Source organism: Lactuca virosa, chromosome 4 (genome assembly GCF_052849685.1).
Source record: "Lactuca virosa cultivar CGN04683 chromosome 4, Lactuca_virosa_CGN04683_v6, whole genome shotgun sequence".
NCBI lineage: Eukaryota > Viridiplantae > Streptophyta > Magnoliopsida > Asterales > Asteraceae > Lactuca > Lactuca virosa.
The window spans coordinates 139563207-139583995 of record NC_136429.1 but is presented as its reverse complement, the minus strand read 5'-3'; the positions used below and the strand labels follow the sequence as shown (position 1 = coordinate 139583995).

At 37.0% G+C, this 20789-nt stretch overlaps 1 long non-coding RNA gene and 1 pseudogene across 1 annotated transcript; one reads left to right on the top strand and one right to left on the bottom strand.

Annotated features, from left to right (window-relative positions):
* The first annotated feature begins 824 nt into the window (after positions 1–824).
* On the top strand, positions 825–3590 carry LOC145168527 (uncharacterized). Its single transcript, XR_013741910.1, has 2 exons — positions 825–1233; positions 3227–3590. It is a non-coding gene; the product is annotated as an uncharacterized LOC145168527 (long non-coding RNA).
* Positions 3591–18056: 14466 nt separating this feature from the next.
* On the bottom strand, positions 18057–18986 carry LOC145168525 (universal stress protein PHOS32 pseudogene; annotated as a pseudogene).
* Positions 18987–20789: the final 1803 nt, after the last annotated feature.

Genomic DNA, 20789 nt, shown 5'->3' with positions numbered 1-20789 from the left:
GTGTGAATTGGGATTATGCTTTCTGGTGAGTGCCCCAGGTTATCTGAGTAGCCAGTTAGGAGCTAAGTGCAACAAAGTTGACAAGGATTAAGAGTGGGCGGTCTGTCATGTAGACGGACCAGCTCGAGATTCAGACTCGGAGTGAGTAAATGTGATTATATTGCAAGTGATTCGTTTATTTTCAGGTTTTAGAACCCGGTGAGGGTTGGTTACGGTTACCTGGAAAGGCTGGGGTTATGCTCGTAGTTGTGGCCGTGTTGCTCAAGTTGTCTAGCGTGTAAGGAATGGTAAGGAATGATTTCGAGGACGAAATCTAATTTAAGTGGGGGAGAGTTGTAACACCCCGTTTATTATATAAATAAATAAATTAATTAATGAATGTATAGTAGCCCTAAAATCGATAATTATATAGCCAGGTGTTGGATTCGAGGAGTTAATTGGCACAATTTAGAAGTTGGGGGTTAAAAGTGTAAGCTTCGGATTGGTTTTGTAAATATTTATGAAGGTGGGGACTACTTGGTAAATTATTGCGACTTAACTTGAAAGGATTTTTGAAGACTAAGGGCTATTTGAGTAATTTCGGGTTCAATTTGAAAGGAAAAGAGGTGGAAGGGCTGAATATGTCAAAATTAAGGTCATGAGGGTTAAAAGGTAATTCCCGTATTAGCTTTGCAAATAATTCTCAAGTGGAGGGGTTGAATGGTAACTTAAGGACTGATTTTGAAAAGATTATGGATGGGAGGGGTTGGAAGTGTCAAATCTTCGTGAGGAGTGTATAAGATACGGGTTAAACCCGTCACCCTCTTAGCCAGTCTCCATATAAAGGCATTGTTACAAACCCTAACCCTAGGAGCTTCCTTAGCCGCCACCTTACATCCCGTAACCACCGGCCGCAACCCACACGCTCTCCAGCCGACTGCCACTTCTTATCCGTTACCACAATCGCAAGCCACCCGACCACCTCTTGTCTTCCGACCAGACGAGGTTCCGAGTGACGCCAAGGCTATTGAAGACGACATCAGGGCCATGCGCTGCCATTCTCGGACGCGTCTCCGCCTCTTCTGCCGCTGCGAAGTCACTGTCGTCACCTTTCCGAGCAACTGAAGCGAGTGACGTCCTCCTTCGACTGCCTTATGCCGCCGCAAGGTGCTGTTATCGCAAACCGCCGCTAATTCCGATCCTAGCATCGATGTTGCCGACTGTCTCACCTCCTGCCATCGCCACACACCTCAGGTGGGTGATTGGGTTCGCTTTGCGAGCATGGGACGTGTGTGTGTGTTTCTACTGCTGTGCATACCGTGTTTGTGTGTGCTCGTGGCCAGGAAGCTTGGAAAACCACCATGGCAGCCGGCCATGGTGGCTGTCGCTATAAACAACCATTCTGCCATCACCCGCCGCCATGTGGCGGTGGTTGTGTGTGATACTTAGTGTGTATGTGCGTGTGTTTTAATAGGTAAAGGGTTGTATGGACGGAATTCGTGAGAAAAGCCACCGCCACCACAGTGAGGTGGTGGCTGCCACCATCTGCGGCCGCCGGCCACCATAGGGTGGTTGTGCATGTTTAATTAGTGTAGTATGTGTGTTTATTTGTGAGTTCATTGTAAATTGTAAAAAATTGGAATAATGAAAGGAAAAATCAAACCACCACCATAGGGTGGTGGCTGCCGCCTCCTGCCGCCACCGGCCGCCGTGTCGGGTGGCGGTGTGCCTTGCCGGATTGTGTTGACTCGTTTGGGGTGCTTGAAACCCTAATGGGCCCAAAGAAGCCCTAATGGGCCCAATGAAACCTAATGGGATTAGTGAAAACCCAAATGGGTTTAATGATATTCTAGTGGGTCTAATAGGCCCAATAAAGCCCTAATTGACCTAAAAGCCCAACAAATTGATAATGGGCTAATATGGGTTGGAAACCCTAATATGGGTTTGGAAAACCCCAATGCAATGAAACCCTAATTTGGGGGATTAATCGGGACACACGGGAATTATTTAATAACTTGAAATATTAAATAATAATCATTGGCAAAAAATTAATATAACTAATATTGGACTTAATGAATTAAGTCCTTAGAGGATTAACTCCTTAATGGGTTACGTAGGAAACTTAACCCTAATCATCATTTCACGTGAAAAACCTAATTTTGGGATTATGGGCTTGGACTTATCGGGACCCACATTTGGGCAATTGGAATGGAATTGTGTATTAAGCCCAATCACACCATATGACTTATTTAGTAAAGTGAGATGCTTAATGGATTAAGTCCTTAGTGGGTTAAGTGAGAAACACTTAACCGTAGTTGTCATTTTATGTGAAACCCCATTTCACTTGGGCCTTGAGTGGGGCCTTCCTATAGGGTTTTGGTGGTTAGGCTATTGATGGACCATCGAAGAACAAGTTAATGGACCAAAGTAATTAGATGGGCTTTAGGATAAGGCCCATGTGAGGACTTGGGCCCAATTTGGAAGATTGGGCCATACGTTAGGCCTTGGCCCATTACTTGACTTTTGGGCTTTTGGAGTGTGAGTTGGACTTTGAGCTTGGAACCCAATTACTAGTTGGGTATTGTTTGATGTTGACAGTTTGGAAATCTGTCAACCAGCGGGAGCTTTACCTGCGAGACTTCAGCAGTGGCAGGTGAGTTATCCTCACTATACTAAGGGGTCTAAGGCACCAAGGCCAGCCCATTGGATGTGATATCCTAGTAGTTGTATTATGTTGCGTATGAGTTGGTTACGCATGCTAATTGATATGCTAGAGGGTAGGTCTGTAGGACTACCTGTGATACTGATTGATTACCTGTATGTGCATTTATCTATTACATGTCGACATGTTATGTGGGATGGGTTGAGGTGGTACTGCTCCGTGCTGTAGCCAACAAACCCTAGAGTATTCCAGATATGAGCTGAGGGCCCGGTAGGCATTCCAGACTCATACTGAGGACTCGTGAGCATTCCAGATACGAGCTGAGGGCCCGATAGGCATTCCAGACTCGTACTGAGGGCTGGATGGCAATCCAAATGTGAGCTGAGGGCTCGGTAGGCATTCCAGACTCACACTGTGGGCCCAGGGGTATTCCAGTCTGTGAAGCTGTGGAACCGTTACGTGCTGTTCTGTTTCAGTTGTTATGTTACGATATTTCTGATATTGTTATGTGGATTGTATGTGTATCTGTATTTTGGGGGTAACTCACTAAGCTTTCGGGCTTATAGTTTCAGTTTATTGTTTCAGGTGCATCAGGGGATCGTGGCAAGGCAAAGGCATGATCGTACAGCTCCTCACGTTTTATGACCATGTTCTGGGATAGTCTGATATTATACATTTTGAAAACAAGTTTGTAATAACTAATGGTTTTTGGGTTGTTTAAAAAGTTTTAAATTGGCTTGAATTTTTTGGTGTTACACGAACCTTCGTCTTATCTCGGGCATTAAGGCACAAAAGTATCTACAAAAGAAGGATTTGGCGTTTCTGGCTCACATAGTGGATAAGTCCAAGGAAGAGGTCAATGTTCGAGACATCCCAGTGGCTTATTCATAACTTATGGAAAACTATATGAGTTTTATGAATCTTAAATGTGAATTTTCATATAACTTGAGGACAAGTTACAAAAACACATTTTAGAACCAACTCTTAGATTAATTTGAATTAAAAACACATTTTTCCCGTAACTTTTTCTATTAATATAAGCAACTATAAGAACAAGATAATACAAATCAAACTTTTCATGTAATTAGCCTAATCCTTAAACTAATACAAAACATGAATCTATTGACAATTATCTTTGAAATTGGATTAGCATGAACATTACCACATCAAAAACATGTTTATAAGTTGAAAAACAGCTTAGGGTAATGTTCCTAGTCCAATTCCAGCCAAAACAGTTGAAAATATGCTGTCAGGGGGTCCAACTCGTCGAGTGCATGAACCAACTCGGCGAGTTGGATGATTTTTGCCTTGGACTCGTAGAGTCCCTTTATGGACTCGGCGAGTCTGTTATTCAGACAGCAACAAAATTCGATTTTTCAGCCATTTTTGCAAGTATAACAAGAACTCAAAACCAGGCTCTGATACCACTGTTGGGTTTTGAGCATTCTAACACTCCTAAGTGTACATGCAACCCTAAATACCTTGGATCTATGTTTTCTCTATTATACATGCAAATATGAATATTCCAAGGTATTATCCTATCTAGCATAGAATCTTTGATACTTGGGTAATAAAACAAGTTAGAATACATACCTTTTAATGTAGCTTGATTCCTTGATGCTTAAGAGCCGAGTGCCCCAAGTGTGACACCTCAAATGGTTCACACAACATCAAATGCACTTGGAATAACTTAGAGAGAAATGAACACTTCATGAAATCGACTAGCCCTCTTCATGCATACATGGTGGCCGATTTTTACAAGAATAAGATGCTTATATAGTTTGTCACAATTAGGGTTACACCATGTAAACCCTAATTGTCATGGCCTTTCATTTCCATGATCCATGGGTACAAAAACATCATGGTGCATCCATGGAGCATCCTATGGGTTTTAGCCCAACTTGATAATCCATGGAGCATTAGCCCACTATACAAGTATGAGTGATTTACACAATCAACCCATATATTTAATTAGTCTCCTTTTGATCACTTAATTAATTCCAAATTAATTCTTGACCAATACTAATTAAATAATCTTATTAATATATTAGAACTTATAATATATTAGTAACCCTTAAGTGTTATTTCTCTCATTTTAATCTATCCAAATGCATGATGCCATGCAACCCAAATGGACCATGCCGAGTCGGGTCAAGTACATACCAAATATAGTTATGGACTTAGACATTAATCCAACAGATATACCCATATCTGCTATAATTATCGGTGAAAGTCACATAGAAGCGGTTCGCATCCCTTGTGGTGGATCTAAAGGGTCCACATACATCTGTATGTATGAGATCCAATAAACCCTCACCCCTCGCACAAGTGCCAGTGAAGGGTGACTTGGTCATCTTTCCAAGTAAACAAGACTCACACACGTCATCGTCCCTAAGGTCGAATGACTCCAACACTCCATCCTTTTGGAGTTGGGCTATGCGTTTCTTGTTGAAATGTCCAAGACGACAATGCCACAAGCATGCTTTATCCATACTATTGGAAGAATCCACACACGACACATCATTTCCTAAGTTATCTACAATCATCACAGACTCATATATTCCATTACAAGGCAATGCTTCAAAATATAAAACAATATTAAGATAAGCATAAATAGAACCCTTTTCATTATAAAATGAATATCTAAAACCTTGTCTATATAAACCATGAAATGAAATGATGTTTATTGCCATATCTGGCGAATAGCAACAATTGTTCAAATATAAGTCTAATCCATTACTAAGCATTAAGGAATAAACTCCAATCTTGGTGACAGGAGACGATCTTCTGTTTCCTATGATCAGATTCATCCTTCCATGTTCCACATCCCTATTTCTTCTTAGTCCCTGAAAATCAAAACATATGTGAAAACCACATCCTGTATCAAGAACCCAAGAAGTAGCATGTGATAAGCCATTAGATTTAATTGTGCAAATATCTGCGAAAGATGGCTTGATCTTCCCATCCTTGATGGCCTGCATATATTCTGGGCAGCTTCTCTTCCAATGCCCTATCTTGTGGCAGTGGTGGCACTCTGCCTCCTTACGGTTAGAGTTGGGTTTAGCAGAACCAACTTTGGTTCCACTAGAAGAGGTACCATCTTGGGACTTTCCCTTGTGGTGGCTCTTTGAGGGAGCCTTCCTCTTCTTACCCTTCCCCTGTCCTATTGCCAAGACAGGAGCAGCAGCGGGAGTTGGAGTTGATGCAACAGATTTATCTTTGAGGTTGCTCTCAGCAGTCCTCAACAAGCCCTGAATATTGCTCAAGGAGACCTCCTCCTTTTTCATGTGGTAGGTCATGCGGAACTGGCTATAGCAGGGAGGCAAGGAGTGAAGGATAATGTTAATTGCCAGCTCTTCATCAAAGTTCACATTCAACTTTAGCAGGCGATCGACATATCTCTGCATCTTTTGCAGATGTGCAGTAAGGGACTCTCCATTACCCATTTTGGTAGTGATCATCGAAGTGATGATCTCATACCTTTCTTGCCTAGCGCTCTGGTGGTACCGGTCCAGCAGATCTTGATGCATCTCGTAGGGGTACATGTCCTCATATGACTTCTGGAGTTCTGCAGTCATAGTCGCTAACATGATGCAATGGACTTTCGTGGCATCACGCTCGTGGGCCTCAAAAGCCGCGATCTCTTCAACAAAGGTAGTGTTGATGTCAATCTCCTTCAGCTTCTCATCGAGGACATACTCTTTGTCCTCATAGCGAGTGACCATGCGAATGTTGCGGATCCAATCATTGAAATTGGACCCATAAAAGATCACTCTCCCACACAAGTTCATGAGTGAGAATGAGCTAGAGGAGTTTGAACCAAAAGCGTTGTTGAAGTTCGACATCTGAAAAGGAAAAAAGAACAAAGTTTGATTAGAAATAAATTCCCCAATTAAACACCCAAATGAGAAATTAGGGCTAGGAACCAACAACATTATTCACAAATTAGAAAAGGGATGCCATAATCTAACAAACAAATAATTTGAAGGTAAGTGAATGTCGATTCACTAATTCTCCACCATGAAAAACGAAAAAGAGATTAAGTTTTAAATGTAGTGAAAAACTCCTAGATCCTTTGAGATTCATTGAACTTTTCAATGGCATGTTTAAATCTCGATATGCCCCTCTAGTTTGTGACTGGGATGCCGAGGATCACAAAGCGGGTGTGAATAACCATGCAAATGTACATGGTGCCCTCATTGTTACAGTCACCTATTCCATGTGCCGGTTAACCACACATGCTCCATCGAACTATGACAAACAATGAGTCACCCTTTGCCACCTTTGCTTAGAACCCAATTAATGTGACGGTTAACCACACACGCTCCATTAACGTCTTAGCAAGGGTACAAAGTGTAATTTCATGGAATTGCATCAAATTCACTTTTGCCTAAAGTAACTAAGATTGGGAATTTTGTAAAAAAAATTAGTTACTTTATATAGATTCATTATACTTTTAATGAGGAAAGGTTTGCCCTATCCTACCCGTTCGGCTAACGACCCTCAACCAATCAAGGAACGGTGGGTGAGAGTGGACACCCATTAAACGACCATTTTATAGGCCATAACCTTATACCCTCTTATAGATCGGTATGATGCCTACTAACGGTAAGACTAGCATTTTAAGTTATATATATATATATATATATATATATATATATATATATATATATATATATATATATATATATATATATATATATATATTAATCTTATAATATTATAAAGTATAAGGTTGAATTTTAAACTTGTAAAATTCTAGGGTTTGAAATTTAAATAGTTCAAATTAATCATTTTAATCACAAATTTAAATTTCAAAACTTGAGGACACGTTTTGAACTTTTCAATACACAAGGATCAAATAGCAAATAATTTTAAATTAAACAATTAATTTAATGATTATCTAAATTTGACCTAATTAAGATTATTTACAAGATAATTTACCAAATCAAATTCAAATAATCAAATATTATCAAATAGGAAATTTATTATTCAACTGATTTGAAATTATCTCTTATTTTTGTTAAGGATATTGTCATAAAGGTAATAAAATTCGGATTTTATTTGTTTAAAACGATTTAGGTAATGATCCTTAACCAAAACAGCAAATAATCCCGAAATATCCTCTGCCAGACGCGTTGACTCGCCGAGTCCCTCTATGGACTCGTCGAGTTCACCCTACTCGTCGAGTCCACAATGGGACTCGCCGAGTTAGACAAGCAGATGCACAAAAAACGAATTTTTCAAGCAAGAACAAATCATATAACATCAAATACAATTGAAACCAGACTAAGCTCTGATACCACTGATGGGTTTGAGCCATAAGAACTTTCCTATGTGCACATGCAAACCCTAATGCTTGGATCTAGGTTTCACTAATTGTACATGCAATCATCCAAGACTTATAAACCCTAGATCTAATGGTATAATTCAAAATTATAAGAAACAAATCAGATCTAGAATATTACCTCTTGTTTGCTTGCTTGAATCTTCTTGTCTTTGATGCTTAGAGTCACAAGTGTCACTCCTCTAATGGCTTACAAACACCAACTAGCAAGAGGGTAGTATATGAGAGAGGGTAAGGACTTATGATTTTCGGCTCTAGGGTTTCCAGGAGAACAAGTGGTCGAAAATCATATCCCAAGGGGCCTATTTATACTGTGAGCAATTAGGGTTTCAGTCAAAACCCTAATGGACAACTTAATCACCAAGCAGCCCATAGAACCTTCTGGAATAAGGCCATGGACGAAAATATGATGGGCTCCCATCATAATTTCGTTCACCCCATTAATCCATTAGGTTCCCCAGCCCAAAATACAACTATCACACATTTGACAGTTTAAGCCCCTTTATTCAATTAATCTCTTTTAGTCATCAAATTAATTCTTAATTAATTTATGAATAATATTAATTAAATAATATGATTATTCCTTTAATATATTATTCTCATAATATATTAATAAATCATAATATCTTCTTTCTCTCCATAAATCACCCTGTCCAGTTGCTATGGTGAAGGCAACCAAAAAGGACCATGCACAACCGGGTTAAGTACTTACCAAATATAGTTACGGGCTTAGACACTAATCCAACATAAACAAAATTATATGTGGTGGAAAAACACTTAAACCATTAAGTTCACATGCAACCTAGAAAGGATCTATGTTTTCTCTATTGATAGCAACTAGCTATGAATAACAAGAAACCCTAGGAGAGAGGATATGAAATCAAAATTCATACAAAATTAGGGTTACATACCTTTTGATTATAATTTTAATAATCAAAGTAGAATCCTTCTTCTAGATCTCGGAAAGCTAGCACCAAAGGAATGAATGTCTTTAATGGCTTGTACCCAAAACCCTAGTAGCAAAAAGACTTGGGGAGAGAGGATGATTGAGCAAACTTTTGGCTCTATGAAGGCAAGAAGGAGTGGACGAATAATGAGAGTCAGGGAGGGGTTTATATAGTTCAAAAAAACTTGAGGCCAAACTTAGGGTTTTTGGGACAAGGCCCAGATTAATGAATATAATAATCAAGTTGTCTTATCTCCTTATCTTAAGCCTTATAAACGAAATTTCTTGGTTATTCCTAGCCAAATTCCATTCACCCCATCCCATGGGGTTCTAGAAGTTTCGTGGTTCAACTTTCAATAAATAATCAAACAGTCCCTTAACTTTTAATTAATTCATTTAACCCTAAAATTAATTTCAGTAAATTTTTTATTAATTCCAAATTAATTATTATTATTTCTTATTAATATATTAATCATATAATATATTAATAACTATTTATTCCAATTTATTAATCATATAATAAATTAGCAATTCAGCATTTTCTTCGAAAAGTCATTCTATACAAATACTAGTTTTGAGGAAAACCCAAAAAGGCTTTGCTTCTAATTCAAGAATATATCAATTTAATTATTGGCTTAGACACCTTAATTCAACAACTATTTCACCAGCTACATGATCATTAATATATGAAATGTTTAGGTGAGCAAGCCTTCGATGCCATAGCAACTAACATCAAGAACTGCTTTGGCTAAAAAACACATTTGTGGCTTTCCAAATATGAGATTTATATCTAGGAGATACATATCTTGTTCTGATCTGACTGGAAGAGACACTTCGGCCGATCTTCAGTCATGATGCAGTTGTGCTTATTGTAGAATTCAACTATATGATGTGCATAAGTGAGTTGGTCCACACTGATAAGATTGTGTTTGAGGCCAGCAACGTAAGCGACGTTGGAAATGGTGAATTTCCCATTTGTGAGGATACTATAACCTTGTATGATACAGTTTGAGTTATTTCCGAAAGAAACATAACCACCTTTGGGAGAATGCTTATATTCACGTAAGAAGTCAATCTTTCAAGTCATATGCATGGAATAAATGTTATCAATATACCATATTGTATCTTATTCCTCTACACATAGTTCATGCAACAATTTAGAGATTTGGAGTTCTTAATCTCCTTATTAGCAACAGGGACCTTAAGTTGGGCTTTGGACTTAGTCAAGGAATTCAGAATAATGGGACTTTCAGATGACCTTTTCCGATGTTCTTTTGAAAAAAAACACAAAATGTAAACGCATTTTCGTTTATCCAAAAATCATATTCAATCTTAGGTGGACAAACTATTTCTTTAACTCTCCATTCATAAATCGGAACAAATTTCATTTGAGGCCTTTTATCGGAAGATATAACAATTTTCTTTTGATTAGAGTGACGAGCCAAAACTTTATATTTTGATGAGGAACCATTCTTGTACATTTTTCCTTGTAGCAGTGAATTTCGGATAAGGCAATTTCTCAGAGGGCAATTTTGAAGAAAGTTTACTGAAGATGATCTCGGAAATGGCAATTTATGAGGAAAGCGAGTAACAACCGGAGATCTTGAAACATATAATTTCCAAGGAGAATGAATAACAGCTAGAGATTTTGAAATAGATAATTTCCAAGAAAAATGGTCATAATCGAAATTAGGGTTGATCGAAGCAGCCTTAAGCTTGTGAGAGGCTTTTCCGAGGTATGACTAGAAATAACAGTGGTGTTAACAGTTGAAGTTCTTTTCAAAATTTTAGTAGGAACAAATGTATTATGATTCCTAATTGTTGATCTAACTACTATTGGGACATACTCTTCTCAGTTTTCTTTTTCTTTTCAAGCAATATAGAGTCATTTCTGGATCTGATTTCGGACTATAAGGATTTTCTCGCTTCCACTTTCGGATGAACAATATCCTTCTTGTTCAACTAGGGTTTCTATCTTTTTCGTGACAACAGAAAATTTGGATGACTTTCCTATAGAGGGGTTGTTAAATATTAGTTTAATCGGAAGTAAGGTAGAATTTTAAACAACCTTTGAATTTATATTAATAACTTCTTCGTTGGAATCACTCTCGATGGTTTCCCAAATGGAACCAGTGTTTCCGATAGTCTTATCAAATTCATGTCCAGTGATCTCAGGGATGATTTCGTTATTAACACATTTGTTGTGAGGGTGAGAATTCAGAATGAAAACTTATGTACCTCTTGTGCCCTTAGGGATTTCTTGAGATTAATTCGGGTCCAAGGATATTAGAGGTGGAAGTTGTGTGGAATCAGGACATTAAACAGTGATAGGTGTGAAATTAGGAATTAAGGACATAAAATGCTCAGATGGTGCTTGCATAGATGACAAAGGAGAAACATGGGTGTTCTAATAAGTGAGGTTCACAATGTCACCCATATGTGTCAGGTTCTGAAGCTCCATGAGAGGAATGGAAACTGGTTTCGGAAACTCGAATCCAAGACCAAGAAATTTGGACCATGGGTGATGGAAATTATGAGTCATATATGCTTAGGCCTCGATCATATCAATGGACTTATGCAGTTTATCAATAGCAGCATTAAGACGTATATTATCAGCAACTAACATATTTTATCACTAACAGAGAGTTCACATTTGTCACTTTGTGTCGAGCCATGAGACAAAATTTTCTTCCATCATCATACTCTTTTTCGTCACCCGACGACCAATACCCATCAACATTACATGAGACAGTGGAAACGAATGCCTTCTCACTTGCAGCTAGCTCTTGAGCTTTTTCTACCATAGTAAGCAAAATCCTTGACCTTAGGTTCGACTGGAGGATCTGCCTGACAATCCTTAGCGTAGTGATTTACGAGCCCACATTTGTGACACACAATCTTTAGTTTTTCATTGGAAAGGTTCAGATGGAAAATTTGGGGTGGATTTGTTCAGATAGGCTGGTAGGTAAGATGAGGGTTTACCATGTGGCTTTTGGAAAGGTTGGTTGTTTGTTTGATGAGGAGCAGGAATGCAGGATTAGAAGGTTGAGGTCTGTTCGGAAAGGGTTTCTGATTGTTTTCCCATTGATGTCCGTTGTTGTAGTTCATGGTTAGCAAGCCAAACTCTTGTTGAAATCTAAATTCATATGCTGCAGCTTCAGGATCAAAGATTTCTTTGGAAAGTGGAGGCGGAAGAGATGGATCTGAAAAGCATCGATTGGAGGAGGTGTGCTAACAGTGCTCACAAGAGCCAGTGGTCCTCCAGACAACTCACAAAGAGTTTGAGCAACGTTTGATTCATGTCCTTGTAGCTCGTCAAAAAGTTAGAAGAACGTCAACTTATTGAGCGAACCATTACTTTGGAGACATGACTTAACATTACCCCAGCTTTTACCAAGGCTGTTGATGAACTTCAGATTGTGCTAGATCAGAGTTCTCGTTATACCCTGAGCGGTCATGTTGTTTACCAGAATCCGGTAACAATTTGTTGTAGAGGCCATAGATTCACCAGGAGAGATTGTGAACGTGTCGTACTCATTTACCACAGAGTTCGTCCTCTTGTCTTTGACATTTTCCGAACCCTCAAAAAGATCTTTGAGCGTATCCCATATATTAGTGGCAGATTTTGCACAACTTAATGTGTTTAAAAAGAGATAGAGGGATACCAAAGACAAGTTCGGAAACCGCAACATCATCTGCATGCATCTTTTCTTCGTCCATCAATGTTGGAGGTGCAAGACGAACTTCTTCTTGATCCATGAGATTTGCAGCAGCATCTCTAACAGCTTGACAAGCATGAACATAAGGACCTTCAGTAACAGATGTCCAAAGTTCGGCACCTTTGTCCTTTCCTTTCAAGAATCTTCCCATTCTCATCTTCAAATGATCATATTCTTTGACAAACAATAATGGGGATCTCGTTGGGCAACCCATAGTGTTGGCGATTCAAACTGAATATAGTGATTCATTTGGGTTAGGAGCAGCCATTATTGTGTTGTTTTGAACACAAGTGGTATATAGAAGAACTTTTCTTCTGATACATAAATGATTAAGAAACCATGGTATTATTAGTCAATGATAATCTGATCTTATGGATTCAAAGGAAAACCACTCAAGCTCTGATACCAAATGATAGAACAAAAGATATCTCAAGGATATTTCTAGACAAGGTTTAATTACTTAAACCTTAAGTGAACTACAACAATGGAGGCTGATAACATATTTCAGTCAAGTCTGAATAAAACCAGTCCAGCCTTGAATGATGAAGAACAATAATCAAGCATTCATTGCAAATAATTAAAGTAAAGTAAAGAGAATAAACAAAGAAATAACGGAATGGGAAATGACATATGTGATCCTTGATTGATCAAAAGGCACACACATTACATGGTTGATACTCCTATTTATACTACGTAGGAGCACAATAGACAAAAGGAGACAATAAAGTAATGTACGGACTGCAGATCAACCACCTGAAATACATTGCAGTTGATCTTGTCTCCTACTGCTATTACAACGAGCAAGACAAATACTACAAGACAAAAAGCACAAGTCTTCAATTCATCAGTTATTGTCTCTACTTCGGAAGCACAACAAACTCAAAATCTCCATTACTTCAGATAGGCTTTAATCTCGGAAACTCAGTAGATAGCACCAAGGGTCATTTTTCTTGTATTAACACCCCTACGTTTTCTATAAAATGATATTGTCCATCAATTTACTTTTTAAAATGTCACTTTCACCCCTTCCACCTTCAACTTTGTAAAATGTCTTTTTTATTATAAATATATACAAAATGTAAACTTTCGCTTGGTGAGAGAAAATTAGTGTAGCTAATAATACAACCAACTAATGCACAATGTACAAGTTTGTCAATACGTAAAGTGCAACTTTAATCCCTCAACTTTGTATAATATGTCACTTGCAACTCTTCTATTTTGTAAAATGATATTTTACATGTCTCTACTTTTTAAAATATCACTTTGACCCCTTCTACCTTCAACTTTGTAAGATGTCACTTTTACCTTTTCGTTTTCTATAAAATGATATTTTTCATCCATTTACTTTTTAAAATGTATCTTTCACCCCCATCCACCTTCAACTTTGTAAGATGTCACTTTTACCCCTTCGTTTTTTAAACTTTCGTGTTTATCACCCGTCCCATATTTTCCCTCCTCTACTTTGTATAATGTTGGTGGTACTACTTCTTTTTACATTTATGCCCCCTATATTTTTATGGATTATTCCAAAACCATCCAACTTACATAAATAGTCCATAAACTCTTCTCAACTTTTAATAAATCACCAAACGCTCATTTCTTTTAAACTTTTAGTGTCTTTGAAGTTGTGATATGTTATACTGTTTAAATCAATTTTCATGTCTAATATGCAAGAAAAACAAATGTAAGAACCTACGACAAAGCGTACACTCAAATACTAGTTTTATACAAATTTGAAATCTAATATATGTATATAAAATATATATTTTAAGCATTTGCTACAAATTAATTGAATTACTTTTCCCGTTTTATTCATTCCTAAAACCAAAACCATATCAGAATCTTTGGTTTTTTAAAAAGAAAAAACCAAACCCTCATTTTATGTTTTGTTTCGGTTTTTTAGTTTTCGATTCACTTTTTGCTATCTATAGTTGGGGTGGGGTATAAAAATATGTATTCAAAGTTTCGGTCATCTTAATAGTTACCTCAGTAACGATGGCCTCGAATTGAGACCCACTATTGGCATCGTATGAGTGATCGATCTCAAATAAAAAAAGTAAAATAATTAAATTGCTCTGAAATAATGACAAGTTTTGGAGAGATTTTATTTTTGACAATTTGTTATAAACAAGATGACACATTTATATACAGAGACATATCATATCTTTAGTCATACAACCATTTGACTAAGGGCTTTATATTTAAATATACTTCCATGATCTTTTTATTTAAGATATATATTACATGTCACAACTAATTTATATGTTAATATCTTTTTTAGATTGTACAAACCCAAAACTAATTTATAAATTAACTTTTCAAAAAGCTATTTTGAGTAGCTTTTTAATGAGTTTATAAATATTTTTAAATTTTCTTCTCGCTCTATTAATTAATATATATATATATATATATATATATATATATATATATATATATATATATATATATATATATATATAATCTTCAAAGTCTGTTATTGAATTTTCACTTTTTATGTTAAAGCTCTATTAATGCTTTAATAATTACATTATTCACAAATAAAATATTCAATAGATACATAAATTCACAAATTTATCTATATATTTATGAAGTGTCATAATAAAATAGCATTATGGTCCATCATGACTCTAGTAAACCCCATCTATTAAAGATAATTTGATATACGGATTTATTAGATATTGTTTCATAATTTATTTTATAAAAAGTTGCATTATTAATTTATAATATGTGTTGATAAAATATGTAATCTTAAAAGCTTAAAGAATATAATATCAGATATGAGAGGAAAAAACATATAAGATTTCTATATGTTCTTTTCTATCATTTTATTTTCAACTAGCTTTTTATCTAACGTCATTTTTTATAAGCTATTTTATGAGCTAACGACTAGCTTTTCAACTAGTACGTTAAACAGAACCTTAATTACTCCTATAAATTATACTCCCTCCGTCCCAAAATTATAGTCCATCTTTTATTTTTGGTTTGTCCCAAAATAATAGTCAACTTCTAATAAGGAGACAAATGAAGAAGATGAAGACCTCTTTTTTTTCACTGATAAGGAGATCACCACGACTCCAATTCAACATATTTCCATCATCGACAGCCACATCAGGGATGAAGTCCAAGACGATTGCGATACTTTTGAGTTGGATAATGCTGCCATCGATGAAAACAGTGAACCCATGGAGAGCGACAATTACGAGAGCTAAGAAACCAGCAACACTGAGCGCAACAGAGAGACCCGAACTCAATCTCAGCTAGCGCGCTTCAAAGATTATGAAGTACAGCTACCCCCTTCGACAAGTCATCCGCAATACGCTAACAATCGAGTCGCCTCCACGGTACATCCTCTCACTAACTATGTCTCATATGAAAAAATTTCTAATGCTCACAAGTCCTTTTTAGCTGCCATCGCTACTCACAATGAGCCAAAGTTCTTTCATCGGGCAATTAGAAATGATCGATGGAAAGAAGCCATGCAAAAGGAGATCCTTGCTCTTGAACAAAATAATACCTGGGAACTTACACCTTTGCCAGCCGGAAAAAGAGCTATAGATTCCAAGTGGGTCTATAATATAAAGTACAAGCTGAATGGAGATGTAGAACGCTACAAGGCCCGTCTTGTTGCTAAGGGTTACACCCAAATGGAAGGTGTGGATTTTGATGACACCTTTGCCCCGGTGGCTAAGCTTGTAACCGTACGGGTTCTACTCACCATAGCTGTTATGCGTGACTGGATCATACACCAGTTGGATGTTAACAACGCCTTTTTGCATTGAGATTTGGACGAAGACATTTACATGAAGATACCGCATGGTTTTAGAAGAGACAACGAAACACGAGTCTTTAAACTCAAAAAGTCCCTATACGGGTTAAAACAAGCCTCAAGAAATTGGTATCAAAAGTTTACTACAACCCTCCAAAGTCTAGAATTTCGACAATCTCAAGCCGATCATTCTCTCTTCGTTCATAAGCATGGAGACATCTTTGTGGCAGCCCTCATTTATGTGGATGACGTAATAATCGTTGGAAACAACGAGAAAAAGATAGAAGATACCAAATCTAGACTTGATGCGAGTTTCAGTATCAAGGACCTTGGAACCTTGAAATATTTTTTAGGCATTGAAGTGGCGCGTACAAACGAAGGTTTGGTCCTTAGTCAACGAAAGTACACCATTGATGTCTTGGAAGATTCGGGTTTTCTTGGATGTCGACCTAGTCGGTTTCCAGTGGAACAAAATTTAAAATTATATAAGGGAGAAGATGAAGATCGGGTCGATGCTAGTGTATATAGACGTCTTGTTGGTAGAATTTTATAACTTCAGGAAACAAGACCTGACATTGCTTATGCCGTAAATGTTCTTAGTCAATTTGTCTCGGATCCTAGACAAAACCATTGGGAGTTGCTATGCGAGTGCTTCGTTATCTCAAGACTACGTTTGGACAAGGTGTGAAACTGCCAAAGACCGAGAACGTTGAGTTGATAGCATATAGTGATTCGGATTGGTTGGGTTGTCCCTTTTAACGAAGGTCACGGACGGGGTACATATTGCTTTTGGGTGGTGCACCGATTTCTCAGAAATCCAAGAAACAATCAGTTGTTTCTCGGTCCTCAGCTGAAGCCGAGTATCGTGCAATGGCTACTACTGTGAGTGAAATTCTTTGGACTCGTTAGTATCGTGCAGAATTTGATGTTGAATTCCATGCACCAACACCTCTTTTGTGTGACAAGAGTCAACCCGCAACATTGCTTACAATCCGGTGTTCCATGAGCACACCAAGCATGTCGAAATGGACTGCTATTTCGTAAGAAAACGTGTTTTGTCAAAAGAGATTGTTCTTGTCAAGAATAGAACTCAAGACCAATTGACTGATTTGCTCACTAAGCCACTTGGTTCAGACCGTCTGAAGTTGTTGTCGGACAAGCTGGGCATTCGGAATCTTCATGCTCCCGCTTAAGGGGGAGTAAAGGAATCTAGATTATTCCAGTGGATGGATAATCACAGATATATTATATTTATCTCTTTGTATTTATCTATTTTTTTGTTTTGTTATCTTTTGCTGAATCTCAGAATATATATATATATATATATATATATATATATATATATATATATATATATATATATATATATATATATATATATATATATATATATATATATATATATATATATATACTGTTTTGCCTTGTATTAAGAGAGGATTATTACGTATTGAATGAATAAATGAAACAGTGCATTAACTCATAGTTAGATCTTTTAGTTACAAATACGTAAAATACAACATATTACAATTTTTAGCTCAAGTATTATTTCTCTTTTGACACCACATAAACCTGCGAATGACATAACAGACAAAAACATAAAACGCGATTTAAATCTTTGTTTCAATCCAACATATTATTTCCTTATAATTTGGCCTCTTGATAATAAAACTTGTCCTTCTTTCCAAACAAAACACATTCCAAAATATATTCTTTTTCCTGAATCATCAATTGAAGCAAGGAGTAATACTGTAATACAGATAATTTCCCTTCACTATTGTCAATTTATGGAAATCCATACCTCAACTTAATTGGCTTCATGCACTCAACCTACTATAAAATATTACCCTTACTTATTATGTTATTTCGCATCATGAAACATTGTATCTTTTTGAGCCGCACCACCACCACCACCACCTCCACCCCCGCCACGACCACCACCATCCTTCTCATCAGAATACCTGACAACCACCACAGGGCAAACACAATGGCGTACACAGTAATCACTAACACTTCCAAGCCCTCCATTTTCGGTCTGTTTTACAGCACCAAAACCTCTACTCCCCATGATCATGGCGCACAACCCCAACCTCTCTACCTCCAAACAAAGCCTCTCTTTTAAATCATGGTCCTTCACAATATGAATCTTGAAGGGAACATTAGCGTCCACCAATGGCTGAGACAGGTTGGTAGTTTTTGTGTTGGTGAATTTATCAAAATCTTCTTCAAGCTTCTTCTGTGATTCTTCCGAGTGAGATTCAGCGTCGGTTGCTTGGCCCCAGTCAGCCCCGTACAGGACGGAGGTGGGTCGTACATGGAGGAGGATGACAGCATCCCCTCGCCGGAGATAGTTCTGGACAGCCCATTGAACGGCGAAGGCACTTTCATTGCTTAAATCAACTGCAATTCCAATGCGGCGATGGGCACCAGAGGTGGGGGTTCCTACTGGTGGTGGGTAGCGTGGAGAAGATGGTGGATCTGCATGAATGGTGGAGACTGTAGGGATCGGACCTTTCATTGTTTTTTAATCGGAATGTATGGGTGATTTTGTTTTGTTTTTTTCTAAGTTGTTTTGGGTGATTTACAGATAAGAGAAAAAAGCAAAATTTTGAGGAGAGAGTGAAGCGATTTTTGTGTTGAAGGTGTCAATAACACCGAGGATGAAGGGCAAGCAAGATTAAATGAACCCATGCATGAGGGTCCTTGAGCTTCGGATATATATATATATATATATATATATATATATATATATATATATATATATATATATATATATATATATATATATATATATATATATATATATATATATATATATATATATATCAGATGATTATAAATTAATTAAATTTGTTATTAATATCAATTAAATAAATCATCTTTTCATGGCAAATTAAAATACAATCTAGTTTTATTGTCCATGTTCAATAAATTTTATTTAATTCGTCTTGGGCGAAATAGTTTTTATTTTTTGTTTTATTTAAGCCACTCCTTCCAATTTTCTATATTTCGACCGAAAAACTTGATGATGTGGCTTCCAGCTTCCATCTGGGTGACGTCAAATACTATGCATCATCAATTTTTATAAACAAGTGACCCGTCTTATATTTAGGCTCACCACACAAACACATTAAATTGGTATATTCAATACTCAACATCATCATATATTTCTTATCTTGTTGATTATTATATAAGAAAAATGTAATTATTTAATATATATATATATATATATATATATATATATATATATAGAGAGAGAGAGAGAGAGAGAGAGAGAGAGAGAGAGAGAGAGAGAGTATGATTAGGTAGGGTTTATTGTGGTGGTACCCACAATACACCACTTCATATGATCACCATAATCCATCATAATAATATGAGGTGCTGTGATTCACACCACCTTGTGATATCAACCATGAATGATGCTCATTGCAAGTACTCCAGAAAGGCCTTAAAACATTCATGATCTCATAACCACGAATGATGCTCGTTGCAAGTACTCCAGAAAGGCCTTAAAACATTCATGATCTCATAACCAAGTTAAGTGAATTGATACTAACAAGTAAATACAGAAACTAAATGGATCCTTGTTGCCCACCCTCGTAATATTGGACAAAACGAATATAAATAAAATAAACAATAAGCCATACAAGCGAAAAAAAGCGTAATTTATGTAGTTCCCTTAGTTATATCACTATGATAGTGTATCCCCTAGAAAAGTGTAGATCTTTATTCAAATAGGATCTGAAACAAGCACAATCCTAGGCAACTACTGATACAGTCCTCAGAGAAAATCACTTTGCAAACGGCCCAAAATCCTTGATAAAAATCCTAATGAGAGTCGAAATTGTCGAATGAGGTTCCCGCAATCCTAAACTGAAACGCAAAATGGCTATGAGATGAAACAAAAATCATTCTTAATGCTTTTTTCTACTCGGTTGCAAGGAAAAGAGCGGAACCAAGTACAAACCATCATTAGGTTTTATAACCAAAGAACTCAGTTGACTTTAAATTTTCTAATTTAATGCCCCAACCACTAAAAGAAAACGACACTATGGTATAAAAGGAGTCCCTTCTGTATTTTTTTTTCAAGACAAACACCATAACACCCAAAATGCTATCGAGACAATCGCATCCAAAGTTTCTTGCTTCATTGAAGATAAAGGCATCGATTCTAGTCGGCTGCATAATTTTATAACATGATTCATAGCAGGAATCGTGAAATCCCACCAACACCAAATCGAATTCCATATCTAAGACGCCATATCACACGTAAGAAGCAAGTCATCAGTCTGTTCTGAGTGCTTTTCACAAACTGGACAACCGAATCCATATTATTATTATTATTATTATTATCATCATCATCATCATCA